The sequence below is a fragment of the Pan troglodytes genome, chromosome 10 (assembly GCF_028858775.2).
Source record: "Pan troglodytes isolate AG18354 chromosome 10, NHGRI_mPanTro3-v2.0_pri, whole genome shotgun sequence".
Taxonomy (NCBI): Eukaryota; Metazoa; Chordata; class Mammalia; order Primates; family Hominidae; genus Pan; species Pan troglodytes.
In genome coordinates, this window is record NC_072408.2 from 110,352,657 (window position 1) to 110,368,483 (window position 15,827).

The 15,827-nt window shown below is 39.1% G+C and overlaps 1 long non-coding RNA gene across 4 annotated transcripts in view; it reads left to right on the forward strand.

Annotated features, from left to right (window-relative positions):
• The first annotated feature begins 7,650 nt into the window (after positions 1–7,650).
• LOC104001668 (uncharacterized) overlaps positions 7,651–15,827 on the forward strand; it is a 31,243-nt gene continuing 23,066 nt past the window's right edge. For 3 of the 4 annotated variants that reach the window (XR_001708236.4, XR_010148136.1, XR_010148137.1), the window contains exons 1-2: positions 7,651–7,782; positions 10,332–10,441. This is a non-coding gene — a long non-coding RNA (uncharacterized LOC104001668). Of the gene's footprint in view, positions 7,783–9,355; positions 9,456–10,331; positions 10,442–15,827 lie in introns of all 4 variants that reach the window. The other variant, XR_002938860.3, reaches the window with a different exon arrangement.

Here is a 15,827-nt window from a genome sequence, read left to right on the forward strand (position 1 = left end):
AACCTCTGCCTCCTGGGTTCAAGCGATTCTCCTGCCTCAGCCTCCTGAGTAGCTAGGATTACAGGCGCATGCCACCATGCTCAGGTAATTTTTGTATTTTTAGTAGAGACGGGGTTTCACCATGTTGGTCAGGCTGTTCTCGAACTCCTGACCTCATGATCTGCCTGCCTCAGCCTCCCAAAGTGCTGAGATTACAGGTGTGAGCTACCGCGCCCGGCCGAGGTCATGTTTCTCATCTGCACTTCTCAATTCTTCCATATTATTACTGATACTTTTGTCTACTTGATGTATCAATTACTAAGAAAGGAGTGTTAAAATATCCCTAGTATGATTGTAGATTTGTCATTTTCTCCTTGTAGTTAGTTTTGATTTTGTGCATTTTGAGGGTATGTTGCTAGGCGAATACACCTTTAGAATGTTTATATTTTTCCCACACATTGAGCCGTTTCTTGTTATGCAGTAACTTTCATTATGTCTCATAGTGTTTTTTGCCTTCAGGTCTAAAATTATTAATATTGCAACAGCAGCTTTCTTGTGTCCTGCAATATCATTTCCTATCCATTTATCTCCAATCTTTCTGTATCCTGATGCTTCAAGTTTATCTCTTTTAAATAGCATATGACTGTATTTTTTTAAACCCAGTCTGACAGTCTTTATATTTCAACTGGAACATTTACCACTTAATTTTCTGCAATGACAGCTATATTTGGGTTTTCTTCTACCAATTTATTTTGTACTCTGTATTTGCCTCACATTTTGTGTTTAGTTTTTCCTTCTTTCTTGCCTTCCTCTGAATTGAATGAATTTTTTTTCTTTCTTTCTTTTTCTTTTTTTTTTTTTTTTTTAAAGATGAAGTCCTGCTCTATTGCCTAGGCTGTGGTGCAGTGGTGCATTCTGGGCTCACTGCAACCTCTGCCTCCCGGGTTCAAGCGATTCTCCTGTCTCAGCCTCCCGAGTAGCTGGGATTATAGGTGCACGCCACCATGCCTGGCTAATTTTTTATATTTTAGTAGAGATGGAGTTTCACCATGTTGCCCAGGCTGGTCTCAAACTCCTGAGCTCAGGCAATTCACCAGCCTCAGCCTCCCAAAGTGCTAGGATTACAGGTGTGAGCCATTGCACCCGGCTAATTTTTTTCTTTATTCTCCTTTCTCTTCTACTGATTTAGAAGTTACAATCACTATTTCTATTATTTTAAAGATTTCCATATAAATTACAGAATTCCCATTTAAGTTGTCTTTATCTCAAATTAATCACATAGAGTTATGCTCCCCATAATGACATTTTGGTCAATGGTAGGATGCATATATGAAAGTGGTCCCATAAGATTTTAATGGAGCTGAAAATGTCCTATCATCTAGTGATGTCATAGCCATCCTAATGTCACAGTGCAACTCATTATTCATGAATTTGTAATGATGCTAATATAAACAAACCTGTGCCACCAGTTGTATAAAAGTATAATACATACAGTTATATATAGTACATAATACTTGATCATGTTAATTAACGACTTTTCCTGGTTTATTTGCTATGCTATGTTTTTATCATTATTTTAAAGTGTACTTGTGTACTTACAAAAAAAGTTTACTGTGAAACAGTATTCTGGCAGCAGCTTCGTACATTTCATGTTTACCATGTCTCTTGATTGCATTATTTTATCTCGTGTTTGATTTAATCTTTTTTTTTCATTATGGCCCCTAATTGTACAAAAGCCATGGTTTATGTTGCTGGTAAGAGGCCACATCAAGTTATTGACTTCGAAACAAATTTAAAAGTGATGAAGAACTATGAAGGTGGAAAATCAGTGATGGTTACTGCTCACCAGTCAGGCATGGCCCATTCCACCACAGCTCACCAGTCAGGCATGGCCCATTCCACCACAGCTACAATCTTGAAGAACATGAACAAAGTCACAGGAGCTATTAAAGGATCTGCTTCATTGAAGGCAATGAGACTAACAAAAAATTGACGCAGGCCTACATCAGATATGGAGAAACTTCTAATGACTTGCATTGAGGAGCAGATACAGAAGCATATTCCTGTCAGCACCATGACAATAGCAGTCAAAGAAAAAGTTTTCTTGGGATGTTGAAAGAATAAGCTGGACCTGACTATAGTGTTGCATTTACTACCAGCTCTGGGTGGTTTAAACATTTCAAGAATCATTATTCATTACATAGTATGAACATGAGTGGTGCGTCTGTGAGTGCTGATGTGAAGGCAGCTGAAGAATTCTTGGAAATTCTAGATAAGCTGAATGTGGAGCAAAATCACTTGCCAGAGCAAGTCTCCAGTACAAATGAAACCTCCGTATTCCAGAAACAGATGCCCAGAAAGACTTTACCCACAAGAAGGCCACATCGATGCAGGTTTCAAGGCTTTTAAAGACAGAAGTCTTGCTTGGGGGCAACGTTGCAGGCTACAGACTGAAACCCTTTGTGATCTGGCACAGTGGAAACTCCAGGGCCTTCAAGCATATGAACAAGTGCATGTGGCCAATGTATTACAAGAACAATAAGAAGTTGTAGATAATCTAGCTCCCCTTCCAAGAAGCCCTCCTGAATTGCTATGCCAGAGAGATGGAGAAGTACTATTTGGAGAATTACATCCCCTTCAAGATTTTGCTTATTGTTGATGATGCTCCTGCACATCCTCCTTTTATTTGTGATCTTCATCAAAGCAGTGTTTCTCCCTCCAAATATCACCTCTTTGATTCAACCAATGGATCAAGGAGTTATAGCCACTTTTAAGGTCTACTATCTGAGGAGGACCTTTGCCTGCACTATTGCTGCAGCAGAGAAAGACACTGAGAAGACACAGATGCAACTCTGAAAGAATTACAACATCTACGACCAGAACCTTGCATCAAGAACCTTGCTTGGGTTTGGGGTGATGTCACCAAGGAATGTGTGAATGGTATCTGGAAGAAGACACTCAAGAGGATTGCCCATGATTAAAAAGGATTTGCCAAGGATGAGGAGGTTGTAAAAACAACCAGGCTGTGGTTGAGATGACAAAGAACTTTAACCTGGATGTGAATAAGGATGACATTGAGGAGCTCCTAGAAGTGGCTCTTAAGGAGCTGACTAATGAGGAGTTGTTGGAACTGCAACAGAAATGCATAGCTGGAGAAGAGGCCAGAGAAAAAGAAACTGATGCAGTTCTCAGAATGTATTCCCACTATTAAGCAACTCATGACTATTTATTCTCTTCTTTTACAATGCAAAAGTCTTAGGCCGGGCAGGCATGGTAATTCACACTTGTAATCCCAGCACTCTGGGAAGACAAGGCAGGAGGATTGCTTGAGCCCAGGAGTTTGAGACCAGCCTAGGCAACATAGGGAGGCCCCCATCTCTACAAAATTTTTTAATAAAATTATCCAGACATGGTAGTGCATGCCTGTGGTCCCAGCTACTTGGAAGGGTGAGGTGAAAGGATCACTTGAGCCCAGGAGTTTGAGGCTGCAGTGAGCCATGATCACACCACTGCACTCCAGCATGGGTAACAAAATGGGAATCTGTCTCAAAAAAAAAAAACTTAAAACACTTTAATCCAATCACCCGCTTCCCAGTGCCCCTGCTTTTGTTGTGTGATGTAGTTAATTCTGTCTTAGCTTATCACCATAAAGGTTTTATACAATTTATGTTTGTTTTAGATTTACATGTATATTTACAACTTTCTTACTAATCAGTCTGTCTTTCATCTAAGAATCTTCCATCTGGGAATATCTTTATTATGCCACAAGTACATCCTTTTAGAATTTTTTGTTGTTGTTGTTGTTTGGTTTTTGGTTTTTTTTGAGATGGAGTCTTGCTCTGTTGCCCAGGCTGGAGTGCAGTGGCGCGATCTCAGCTCACTGCAAGTTCCACCTCCCGGGTTCACACCATTCTCACACCTCAGCCTCCTGAGTAGCTGGGATTACAGGTACCTGCCACCATGCCCAGCTAATTTTGTTTTTATTTTTTTTTTAGTAGAGACGGGATTTCACCGTGTTAGCCAAGATGGTCTCGATCACCCACCTCGGCCTCCCAAAGTGCTGAGATTAGAGGTGTGAGCCACCGCGCCCGGCCTAGAATTCTTATAATAAGAGTCTCTTGGTAGCAAATTTCTTCTGTTTTTATTATTCCTAAACATGTCTTTATTTCACTTAAACTATTAAAAGATTTTCTGCTGGGTAATTCTAAGTTGACAGTTACTTTCTCTGTACATTAAGAAACTTCCACTGTCTTCTGACTTTCATCATTGCTATCCAGAAGTCAGTTCTGTTACAATTGCCATTTTTTTGTAGATAAATAGTCTATTGTTCTCTGGCTGCTTTTAAGACACTCTCTTTCTTCAGGTGTTCCAGAATTTGACTATGACGTTTCCAGGTGGTGTATTTCGTTTCCTTCACCCTGATTGGGATGGATTGGATCCCTAAATATGAAGCCTGATGTTTTTCATCAGTCCTGGAAAATACTTGGCCATTATTTCCTCAAACATTCCCTCTCCCTCATATCTCACTTCTCTTCTTCTACAATACCAAATATTAAACCATCTCAGTCTATCTTATGTGTTTCCTAACCTTTCTTAAATATTTTTATTGTTTTGTCTCTTTGTGCTTCATTCTGAATACTTTCTTCAGACCTATTTTTCAATTCATTGATTCTCTTTTCACTATGTCTAATCCACTGTTAAATCCATCTATTGATTTTTTTTTGCTGCTTTATCTAGTACCAACTTTCAAGGCATGCAGTTTTTCTTCCTGTTCCCTGCTAGGAGGGGTGGATAGCTTTATTTTTAGTTTACCTCAACACACTCAACCTGTGCAGGACTTTGGGTTCCCAGCACTATCTCAGGTCTCTCCTTACACTTCCCACTTTGAATGGAATCCAGTTTTTCCCCCCCTTTCTCCAGTCCCTAAAAGACCATGAAAATAAAAACTCAACTTAGCTGGGGCTTCAGCAAGTAGCCTCAAATTGAAAGTGTCTTTAGTAATTTGATTACCTCTTTGGATTTTTTCCTTCCTACCAGCTCATTAGTACATCTTAGGATTTTTTAAATTCTGAATTTGAGGATTTCACTGGCAGGTAATTCAGGATATCTTATCTAGCATTCTTTCAGAAATAGAAAACAGGTTTGTTTTAAATTGGGAATAAGACTAGATACCAACTCTAGCATGCATTCCAAGTTTTTTATGAATAGTTGAAGCAGATGTTGGGTATACATGATGTATAAAAGCAAGTTGCAAATAAATGTATATAATATAACCCAATTTTTGTAGAAATAAATATAAAAAACATTTAAATATATTTGTATAAGTAGAAGAGCATAAACAAAGATGTAAACAGTTGCATATGCAACTATGTATTTGGTCACTTCAGAATATCTAAGAAAGGCAAGATAGATGGTGGGAGAAAATAAGGGGAAAAAACTATTTAAGAGGGAAAATATACAACTTAATAAAATGTGCAATAAAATATTCTTCCAAATTTGTAAACGTTAATAAGTCTATGGCAAAGACTAAAATGTAACAGAAAAAATGCATTGATGGTTTAGGTGTTACCTTGCTCAGCAATAAAGAAACTGGCCCAATGATCCTCCACCGGTCCCTTAAATTGCCACTCAGGTAGCTCTGGATGATAATGTACCTATAGCACTCTCTTCTCTTTCCCAGATCAGTCCTGAACCACTTCTGCTGCATCATTCTATATTCCACATTCAGACCACTCACAGTACCCACCTTGGACTGCTCCCAACCTTGGAATTATTTCCTCTCTGTATGACTTGGCCTTCAGTCTTAATCCCAAAGCTCAATTTAATGAACTCCACTATGGTTCAGACTCTCCATCTGGACAGAATGCCTCTAGTTTAGGAATAGAGACAACTAATATTAGTTGAGCACTTTCTATATTTCAGATATTAAGTGGGTGGTTTTTGTGCATTATTTTGCCTTCATGATAACCCTGAGAGAAGTTTAAACACTGAGAGAAAGTATCCTAGGGAGTGACGCCAATCACTGAAGAATAGGTAGGAGTTAAACTGGTGACCACATAGCCAAGGAATTGAATCTCGGAAACTCAGCATGTAATGATTCAATACTAACTTCTTTAAGTGGCAAAGTAAATTATATAGATTTTTTGAAAATGAGGTTACAGATTTGTCCTTATGGAAAAACCAATATTGTTTCATTGAGCTCGAGTGTCTGGACAAATGGTCCTGTCAGTGTTCCCTCTGAAAGGATCCAGGGCACATCTTCCCTAAGGGGATGATAGGATCAATTCTGTTTTTTAATTATCACTCCTTTTGTGGTTGCTTTTATGTTGTGTGTAATTTGGTTGCTTAGATGACAGGTTGAGCAAAATAAACACTTAGCAGAAAGAATATTTCCTGGGAATCTTAAAAGATACAAGAAAATGGGGAAAAATAGAACTTCAGTCGCCTGATGGTGAGAAGTTACAAAAAGGATCAGGTGTTTTGATGGAAGTCATTGTAGAAAAAAAATGAAAGACGTTGAAGCTTGAAGATACTAAAACTTAATACTTTATCATCTATATTTTCCAACTGAATGACAGGGGTTAGGACATGCTGTCCCAAAATATGGCACTTTGGCATATAAAATGTTTTAAGCTGAAGGAATTTGAGAAACAGCAGGTGAAGGAAAGATTTTCTGACCCTCCCCTAATGCAGGCTATAAAACCCTCACATGAGAAGTACCCTCCTTATGCCCAGAGAAAAGGAACATCTTTGTCTCCAAAGACACAGGGACACGGAGATGATGAACAGGCCTTGCTAAGTTTCCTCCAGTCTATTACCCTTAGCTTGTACCTTTATCCAACCACATTCTTCCATGACTCTCCAGTCTTCATCAAACCTGGCATAAAAACACTCAGACTTAACCACTTCTTTGGGTCTTCATTTCCTTATGAAGGCTCCAGTGTCATATAAAACTTCCATTAAATAAATGTATGTATGCTTTTCTTTTGTTAATCTGTCTTTTGTTACAGGGTCCCCAGCCAAAAACTCAGTAGGGTCAAAGCAAACAATATGTTTCCTTCCCATGTCTAATGAGGTAGTCACTGGCTACATAATGGCTATTTACATTTAAACTAAATAAAGATTAAATTTCTCAGTCTCACTAGCCATATTTCAAGGGCTCCGCAGACATTTGTGGCTAGTAGCTAATGCATTGAACAGCTCAGATACAGAACATTTCCATTATTGTAGAAAGTTCTATTGGACCGAGCTGAGAGCTATAACTCAGGAAAGCCCTGAATAGTGTCCTACTATACCTATACAAATACAATCTTCAATCAGGTCGTGATTGCCTAAATTTAAATGTCTTACATGGAAATTCCATCCAACTCAGTAAACATTTTATTAAACAACCTTCTGTGTGCCAGGCATTGAACCAACCACTGAGGGAATAGAAAAACAAATTAGACATGGTTACTGCCTTCAAGTAGTTTATAAGCTAGACAGGGGGAAAGATATGTGATCTGCTTCAGGGGCTGAAAGAACGCAGGAGGTTTTTCCTTAAGCACGAAGTTCTTCCAAGGCAGGAATAGTAAAAGGTACCACATTCCAAACTCTCCAATTTCAGTGTGGAACTGAAGGTTTCCAGAATTCTGGAGACAATGAAATAAGATTTGCACACTGTGACAACACAGGTCTCTAACAGCGAATCCAAGACTGGGATTTTTTTAAAGCTCTCTCCCCTTCCCCACCTTGAGTGTACAATGGAGAGTGCTAGTGTGGTGTCACATGGTGCAACATGGCTCAGTGTTGTGTGAAACTAAGGTAATAGGCTTCTCGTGGCCTATTTCTTCATTTGTAAAATGAGCAAGTTAGACAGTAAGATAATCCACTGCATTGCAAGAAAATCTTGTTCAAACAGTTTATATGTATTTTTACTTGAAAATATGATGAAAAAAATAAGGTTTTACTAATCGGAATTGACACTGGGCTCTGGCCTGGGGCCTGCGTCAGGGGTCTGTGGTCACACCAGGTAAGTGAGGAATCCTGAGTGAGGAGCAAGAGCTCCCCAACGTGGAGGTGCCGCAGCCCTTTGCTTAGATAGCCCTTTGCTACCTAATTAACATAAAATTAATCAGTTCTTCCAAAATGGACAAGTGTTTAAAAAAGAATTCTGCCAAAGAAAATGCGGACTGAAGATAACGCAAATAAGGCAGCTACAGGTTAAACTACATGAAACTGTCAATATTTGCTCAGTTTTTATATTTAAAAGATAGCAATTGAATATAATTCAAACTAATTATATTAAATGCCACTCCTCCAAGTACTAATCAGCCACGATTTAGATAAAAACAATGACCATCTAATGAAACTCGACATAAATAGAGCTCAAAAAGGTAAAATTATGAAAAGGCCATTTGAAATAAGGACATACATCCACTCTCTTTAATTATGAACTATGAACAGAATAAGTACATATTCTGCCTGAAGATAGTAGCTATTGATAGAATGAAGACATCACATGTGAATTGCTTACTTCATCTTTGCATCAACTTTTAATATTTAGATTTGGGGCATATTTTATAATGAACATAACATATGAGCATAACAGTCGTGATTAACGTATACAATTAAAGATATGTGGAAATGACTCCATCTCCAACCACACATCCTCAGTGTAATTTTGATGGGGATGGCTTATGTTCTACTGCCACCTCGTGGTGGGCATTCTGTGAACATGCATCTTGGAACAGTGGGGAGAACCAGTTTGGACTTCTGAGGATCCAAAAGCCCAAGAAAAAAATCTGAGTTCTCACAACAAAGTCACTTCCTGCCACACCACCTGGAAAATGTCATGACCCGAGCTAGTCTCACTTCAGGTCACCTCACCTCTATGGACCTGTCAATTCATCCATAAACTTGATTTTCCAACTCTTGCTGAACTTCAAAAACACTTCCAATTCTAAAATATCTATGTTACTAAGTGTCACTGTTCAGACTTTATGAGCTTCTAAACCCTTTATGTGTTTTCATTTTTTATTCTATGAAGATCTATAAGGTCTCACAGAGTTAGTCCTTCCTTCTCTATTTCTATCACATTGTGTATACATCTTTTACAGTACTTATTAGGTTGGGTTGGTTTGGTTTGTTATTTTTTTCCTCAACTTTTTATTTTTAAACAATTGTAGATACATTAGAAGTTTTATTTAAAAATGTGCAGGGAGGTCCCATGCGTGTCTCAGACTTCCGCAATGGTAGCATCTTACATCACTACAGCACATGATCAAAACCAGGAAACTGACATGAATGCAACCCACAGAGTTTGTTCAGACTTCACCAGCTTTACATGCACTTGTTTGTGTGTGTGCAGATTGTTTTCATGTCTCTGTCATTCTAGAGTCCCTGGTTTCTAGTACGGTGCCTGACAGATAGATGACTTTCTTTATATGTTGCTGAAGAAAGGCAGAGAGGAAGAAAGGAAGAGAGGATAAAGGGAGGTAAGGGAAGAAGAAACTTGTCAGTTAAAACCTATCAAACAATTGATAAATTAAAAGTGGTGTTTTAAAAAGGTAGTGCTTAAGTGGATTTTCTGAACATGGTAGATCAATGTTAAAACCCAGCTTTTCACTCACAATGGCAGTCATTTTTTTAAATTACTACCCAATAGATCATTTGATATACCAATCTTCCAGACATCTATACAAATGACATTCATACAAATTACAGACTCTTGGAGTTGTCAGCCGCTGTTCGTTCAGATGGCTGACGAGGCCCTAACAAGCACTTTTGCCTGTTCCTTTCTTTGTTTTAAAGCTATTTCTCATGTGCTGCTGACAGCCTGTTTTACTTTAGGCTGCAACCACACTCTTTGAGTCTCAGTTTTTCCACCTCAAAAATGGTAAAGTTCCCTGTCAGAAATTATATTCTAGTAACTCCATGGCTCTAAGATATCAGAGTTTTCTTTTTGAAACTACTCCTTTTATTACATATAAATATAATAAATATTTGCAAGTAACAAAGGTAATGAAAAATATAAAAAAGAACTTTCAAATCACCTATAATTTCATCCATTAATACAATATTAATATTTTAACGAATTTCCTTTTCTTTCAGTTGTGCCTACATCCATTCGTCTACTTTTGTATAAACATATAAACATGCAAAAAGAATATATTCACTTAATTCAGAATACAACTATACTCAAAGTCATGGAGTCCTAAGTTTTGAGTGGTAACTTTTCCTGTTAAAACTGTCTCAAAGCTCATGAAATACTCTTTCAATATTTGTAGAGTATTCCATCGTCCTAATATACTGTTTATATATTTCATCATTTCCATATTTTTAACATTTACTCTTCTCTTTTTTGCTATTAGGAATAAACTTGATATAAGCATCTTTGCATAATTAACAACTGGGTCAAATTTTCTTCATTTCATTGAGATTCTTGATACAAGCCTCTGCTGATGAATTGGATTCCAAAAAGGTAGTTACAATTTACATTTATGCCAAGTGCAAGCACATACATTTATTACATCTTTGCTAAAATCATAATTATCTTTAAAACTTTGCCCAAAATTTTATAGTTGAAAAATTATCTCATTATTATTTCTATTTCTTTGATAGCTAAAAAAGTTAGCCTTTTGTACGTTTTTCAGAAAACATCATATGTATCAAATAACATGGTATTATATTTGTAAATTATATGTATCTTGCCTCATATTTCTATTAGGATGTTGTTGCTTTCTTATTATGTCTTATTAATTTACATATTATGGATATTAGCCCTTGTTATATCTGTTGCAAGCAATGTTTTTTCAATTTTTGCCCTTAATTATATTTACAATGAGGATTATCTATAGTTTTCTTTCACTTTTTTTATTCTTAGAAATCCAATGTCTAGAATCAGTTACATATTTATGTACAATTTGTTCTATCACTTATAGTGTTATTTTTATATTTAAAATAGAATACCTAAGAACTTATTTTTATTACAGTATGATGTTAGCTGTTATAGCTTTACTTTTTCCTGAATAACTTCTCTTCTAAGTATTTAGAAATCAATCCCTTGCTTGTTTCTCCACTTCTTTTTCTTTCTTGATCATAAGTGAAGAATCTATTTCAGGAATTGTTGATTCTGATTTCAATACCATATATCTTAGTTGTCATGGCTCTATAATATATTTTATATCTAAGCAGGCAAGTGTCTATTACTCTTCTTTTTCAACATTTTCTGTAGATATTTATAACTGTTTATTCTTTCAGACATAGTTAAAATAATAAGAATATGCTTTGGCATGGTGGTGCACATCTGTAATCCTAATGCTTTGGAAGGCTGAGACAGTAGAACTGCTTGAGGCTAGGAGTTCGAGGCTGCAGTGAGCCATAATCATGCCACAGCACTCCAGACTGAGTGATAGAGCAAGACCCTGTCTCTCAAAAAATAATATTAAAGGCTGGGCTTGGTGACTCATGCCTGTAATCCCAGCACTTTGGGAGGCCAAGGCAGATGGATCACTTGAGGTCAGGAGTTCAAGACCAGCCTGGTCAACATGGCAAAACCCCATATCTACTAAAAACACAAAAATTAGCTGGAGATGATGACGTGCACCTGTAGTCCCAGCTACTCAGGAGGCTGAGACAGGAGAATCACTTGAACCCAGGAGGTGAAGGTTGCAGTGAGCCAAGATCTTGCTACTACACTCCAGCCTGGGTGACAGAGCAAGACTCTGTCTCAAACTAATAACGATAACAATAATAATAAAATAATAAGATGACAAGAAGAAGAAGAGAAAAGAAAAGAAGTAGAAGGAGGAGGAGGAAGAGAATCACCTTAGTCTAGTTAGGGTGATGATTCCTTCAAGTGAGATTTATACAGACTTTTTTATCCAGTCATCAAGAAATTGAGCCTTGGCTCATTTATTCGCAAGAAACACTTCTGTGATATGTTGACTTTTTTTTTAACTTAAACTGTTTATTGTGATCTCTTATGGCATGAACCTTGACCTTGAGGTTTGCTTGTTTGCATTTTGTTATGAGAAATTGCATTTACTCACTCTGTGTTTGTTATAGGAACTTATATTAGTTAGGTGACATGCTGTAGAAAATTAGGTTTGCTCATTTAAATTGTAGTGTGAACACTGGTGATATGAAGACTGACTCACTATCTGTAACCTCTCCAGCTTTGCTCTGTAACCTCACTTTGATATAAGTGGCTCTGTTTCCCCTGTTAGTCAGAGAGCATTGAAACTCCTTGAGTTTTCCCTTTAAGCCTGTCTGAGAATAAACTTGGTGATGCTATCAAATCTATTTATTAAAAACAAAAAACACAAAAGGAATTTTCATCAATACTGACTTTAGGAAGCCATAGTTGATAGGAACAAAAGACAAATAATTAATTCCTGTAAAATTTAATTGGTTTCACAAGAGAAGTGAGTACTTGCTACAAGGGAATGGTGAAAAGGAAATATCTCTATGGGGATCAAATGAAATTTGGGACATTTTCACCCTAGAGACAATGCTTGAGGTAGAAATACTGGGTATTTGGTACAAATACTGGGTCCATTTACACCCTCACAAATGTCACTGGTGAGCACATGGGTCTAATCCAGAGTTTCTCAACCTTGGCACTATTGATATTTGAGGCTGTTATTAGTCCATTTTCACACTGCTATAAAGACATACCCAAGACTGAGTAATTTATAAAGAAAAGAGGTTTCATTGACTCACAGTTCCACATGGCTGGGGAGGCCTCAGGAAACTTATACTCATGGTGGAAAGGGAAGAGGCATATCTTATGTGGCAACAGGCAAGAGAGAACAAGCAAGAGCAGGGAAAACTGCCTTATAAAACCATCAGATCTTATGAGAACTCACTCACTATCATGAGAACAGCATGGGGGAAACCAGCCCCATGTTCCAATCCCTTCCCAACAGGTCTCTCCCTTAACACCTGGGGATTACAATTCAAGATGAGATGTGGGTGGGGACACAAAGCCTGACCATATCAGGAGCTGAGTAATTCTTTGTCGCGGGGACTGTCCTGTGCATTGCAGGGCGTTAAACATTTGTAGCCTCCATCCACTAGATGCCGGTAGCATTCCTCCTCTCAGTTTGAAAACCAAAAGTCTCCAGACATTGCCAAATATCCCCTGGAGAGCAAAAACCACCCCTGGTTGAGAGCCACTGGTCGAATCCTACCTTTTCTCTTTCTAACAGCAAAAATGAAGGTTTGGAGAAGTATTAGTATAAGAAGGCATAGGACTCTCAGGCTCACTTAGTTATCCGTCCTCCCCTGGAGATGGTCCTAATAGTACTGCAGCCCTTAAAACAAGGAAACAGCTTCTCTGAGCAACACAGTCTACAAGGAAGCATTCCAACTTCCAGAAAAGATTTTTCCCATCCTCCTCCTGAAAGGTTCAAAGAGACCATCAAATCTCAACCTTCTTCACCAGCAACATTGTATACCCACAGGAAAAAAACAATTTCATTAGTGTTATTTATAAGACCATAGTATTTTAGCATCCAAAGTTCGTTAGAAATCGTTTGAGTCAGTTTCCTAAATTCCCCCTGATGCTTGGCAAATGTGCCGCCTCCCAGTCCCCACCCCAGCCCCACCTGCTCACTGTGTTCAGAAGTAGAGCCTGGGAATCTGTTTTTAGTAAGTGCCCAGATGGTTCCTATGATCAGTGAAGTTTGGACAATGCTGATCTTCATTTTACCAGAGGAGACAGAGGAGTTCCAGGGAAGTCACTTTCCCAAGATCCCCCAGCTGGAAAGGGACAGACCCAGGACTCAGTCCAGGTATCCCAACACCTTATCCACTGCTCTTTCCTTTGCACCAGTTTGAGGGAGGAGAGAACCAGCAAATCCCTCAGAAGGAAGTCTCAGAAACAGACTAGCCTAGGTGGGGTGGCAGGAGGGCTGAGAAGTGGGTTAAAGCCAGTCACCTATTTTTATATAGGTCATGGATCAGCAAACCTTCCTATAAAGAACCAGAGAGGAAAGTTTTGACTTTGCAGACCATGTGATCTCTCTTAAAGACTCAGTTCTGTGGATAGAGCTCCAAAGCAGCTATAGACAATCCATAAGCAAATGGGCATGGTGGGTTCCAAAAAACTATGTTAACAAAATCAGGGCACTATGCTTTTCCTACCCCAGATATAAATGACATTTGGCCAATATAAATATAAGAGTAGCCTGGAAAGAAAAGGGGAAAAACTGAAAACCAGGTGGTGGGGAGAAAAGGGATGATGTCCGGCTTGTAGCCCAAGAGTTAAAAATAAAAGGTTTGTGCTAGTCAGCCAAAAGCATTTAAGCAAAGCTTAAACATGCTAAAGACCAATAATTATGCAAACTAATAAACTGCTCTCCCAGTTTGAGTTCTCCAGAAGCCAACCCTGAGACCAGGGTTTAAGGGCAAATAGTCCATTTGGGGGTGCATTAGTTTGTTTTCACACTGCTATAAAGAACTATCTGAGACTGGGTAATTTATTAAAAAAAAAAAGAGGTTTAATCAGCTTATGGTTCTATGGGCTGTACAGGCTTCTGCTTCTGAAGAGGCCCCAGAAAACTTACAATTATGGCAAAAGGTGAAGGGGAAACAGGCACATTTTCAAATGTCCAGCAAGAAAGAGAGAGAGAAGGGGAAGGTGCTACACGCTTTCAAACAACCAGATCTCCTGAGAACTCTATCGCAAGACAGCACTAGGGGGAGGCTACTAAACTGTTAGAAACCATGCCAATGATCCAGTCACCTTCCAGCAGGCCCCATCTCCAACACTGGGAATTACAATTTGACATGAGATGTGGGTGGGGACACAGAGCCAAACCATATCAGGGAGGTAATGTGAAATATCCTTAGGGGATCTGGGAAGTGAGCCTGGGAAAGGACGGTAGGCAAAACAGAGTGTTTTTCAAGCCCCCTGTCATGGTAGGCTTCACCCTGCAGGGAATCTCTGGAAAATAGCAGGGTAGAGCTTCTCAGATTTGCGTGAGCATGAGAATCACCTGGGCAACTTGTTAAAGCACGGGTTCCTGGGTCCCACCCTCAGAGATTCTGATTCAGTAGGTGTATTAGTCCATTTCCATGTTGCTAATAAAGACATATCCAAGACTGGGGGAAAAAAGAGGTTTAATGGACTTACAGTTTCACGTGGCTGGGGAGGCCTCACAATCATGGTGGAAGGCAAGAAGGAGCAAGTCACGTCTTACATGGATGGCAGCAGGCAGAGAGGGAGCTTGTGCAGGGGAACTCCTCTTTATACAACCATCAGATCTCATGAGACTTATTCACTATCACGAGAACAGCATGGGAAAGACCTGCCCCCATGATTCAATTACCTCCCACCGGGTCTCCTACAACATGTGGAAATTCAAGATGAGATTTGGGTGGGGACACAGCCAAACCATATCAGTAGGTCTATATTGAAGCCCAGGAATTGACATTTTCACCAAGCCCCCAGGGCCTGCCAATGCTGCTGATCCAAGGATCACACTTTGAGTAGCTCTGATACAAAGCAGACTAGCAGCACGGGCATCTCCTGAGATGTGGTTAGAAACATCAAAGCTCATGTGCCACCCTAGACCTACCAAATCAGAATTTTGAACAAAACCCCAAGTGTTTGTATGCACGTGGAGGCTTAAGAAGCCCTGGTGTAGAACATGCATTTCAGAATTATACCTCCAGAGAGCGAAGGTGTTCATACATCAACTCTCACCAGTCATTGGTTGAGAACTACTAGGAGGGTGTGGTTAATCCCCTCTCCTGCCCTCTACCTCACCCCCACCTGCCACCCCACCCCACTCCACTTCCACACTTCTCACCTGTCCTGTGTGCAGGAGAGCAGCCCTTATCAGCTTGGGAGAAAGCTA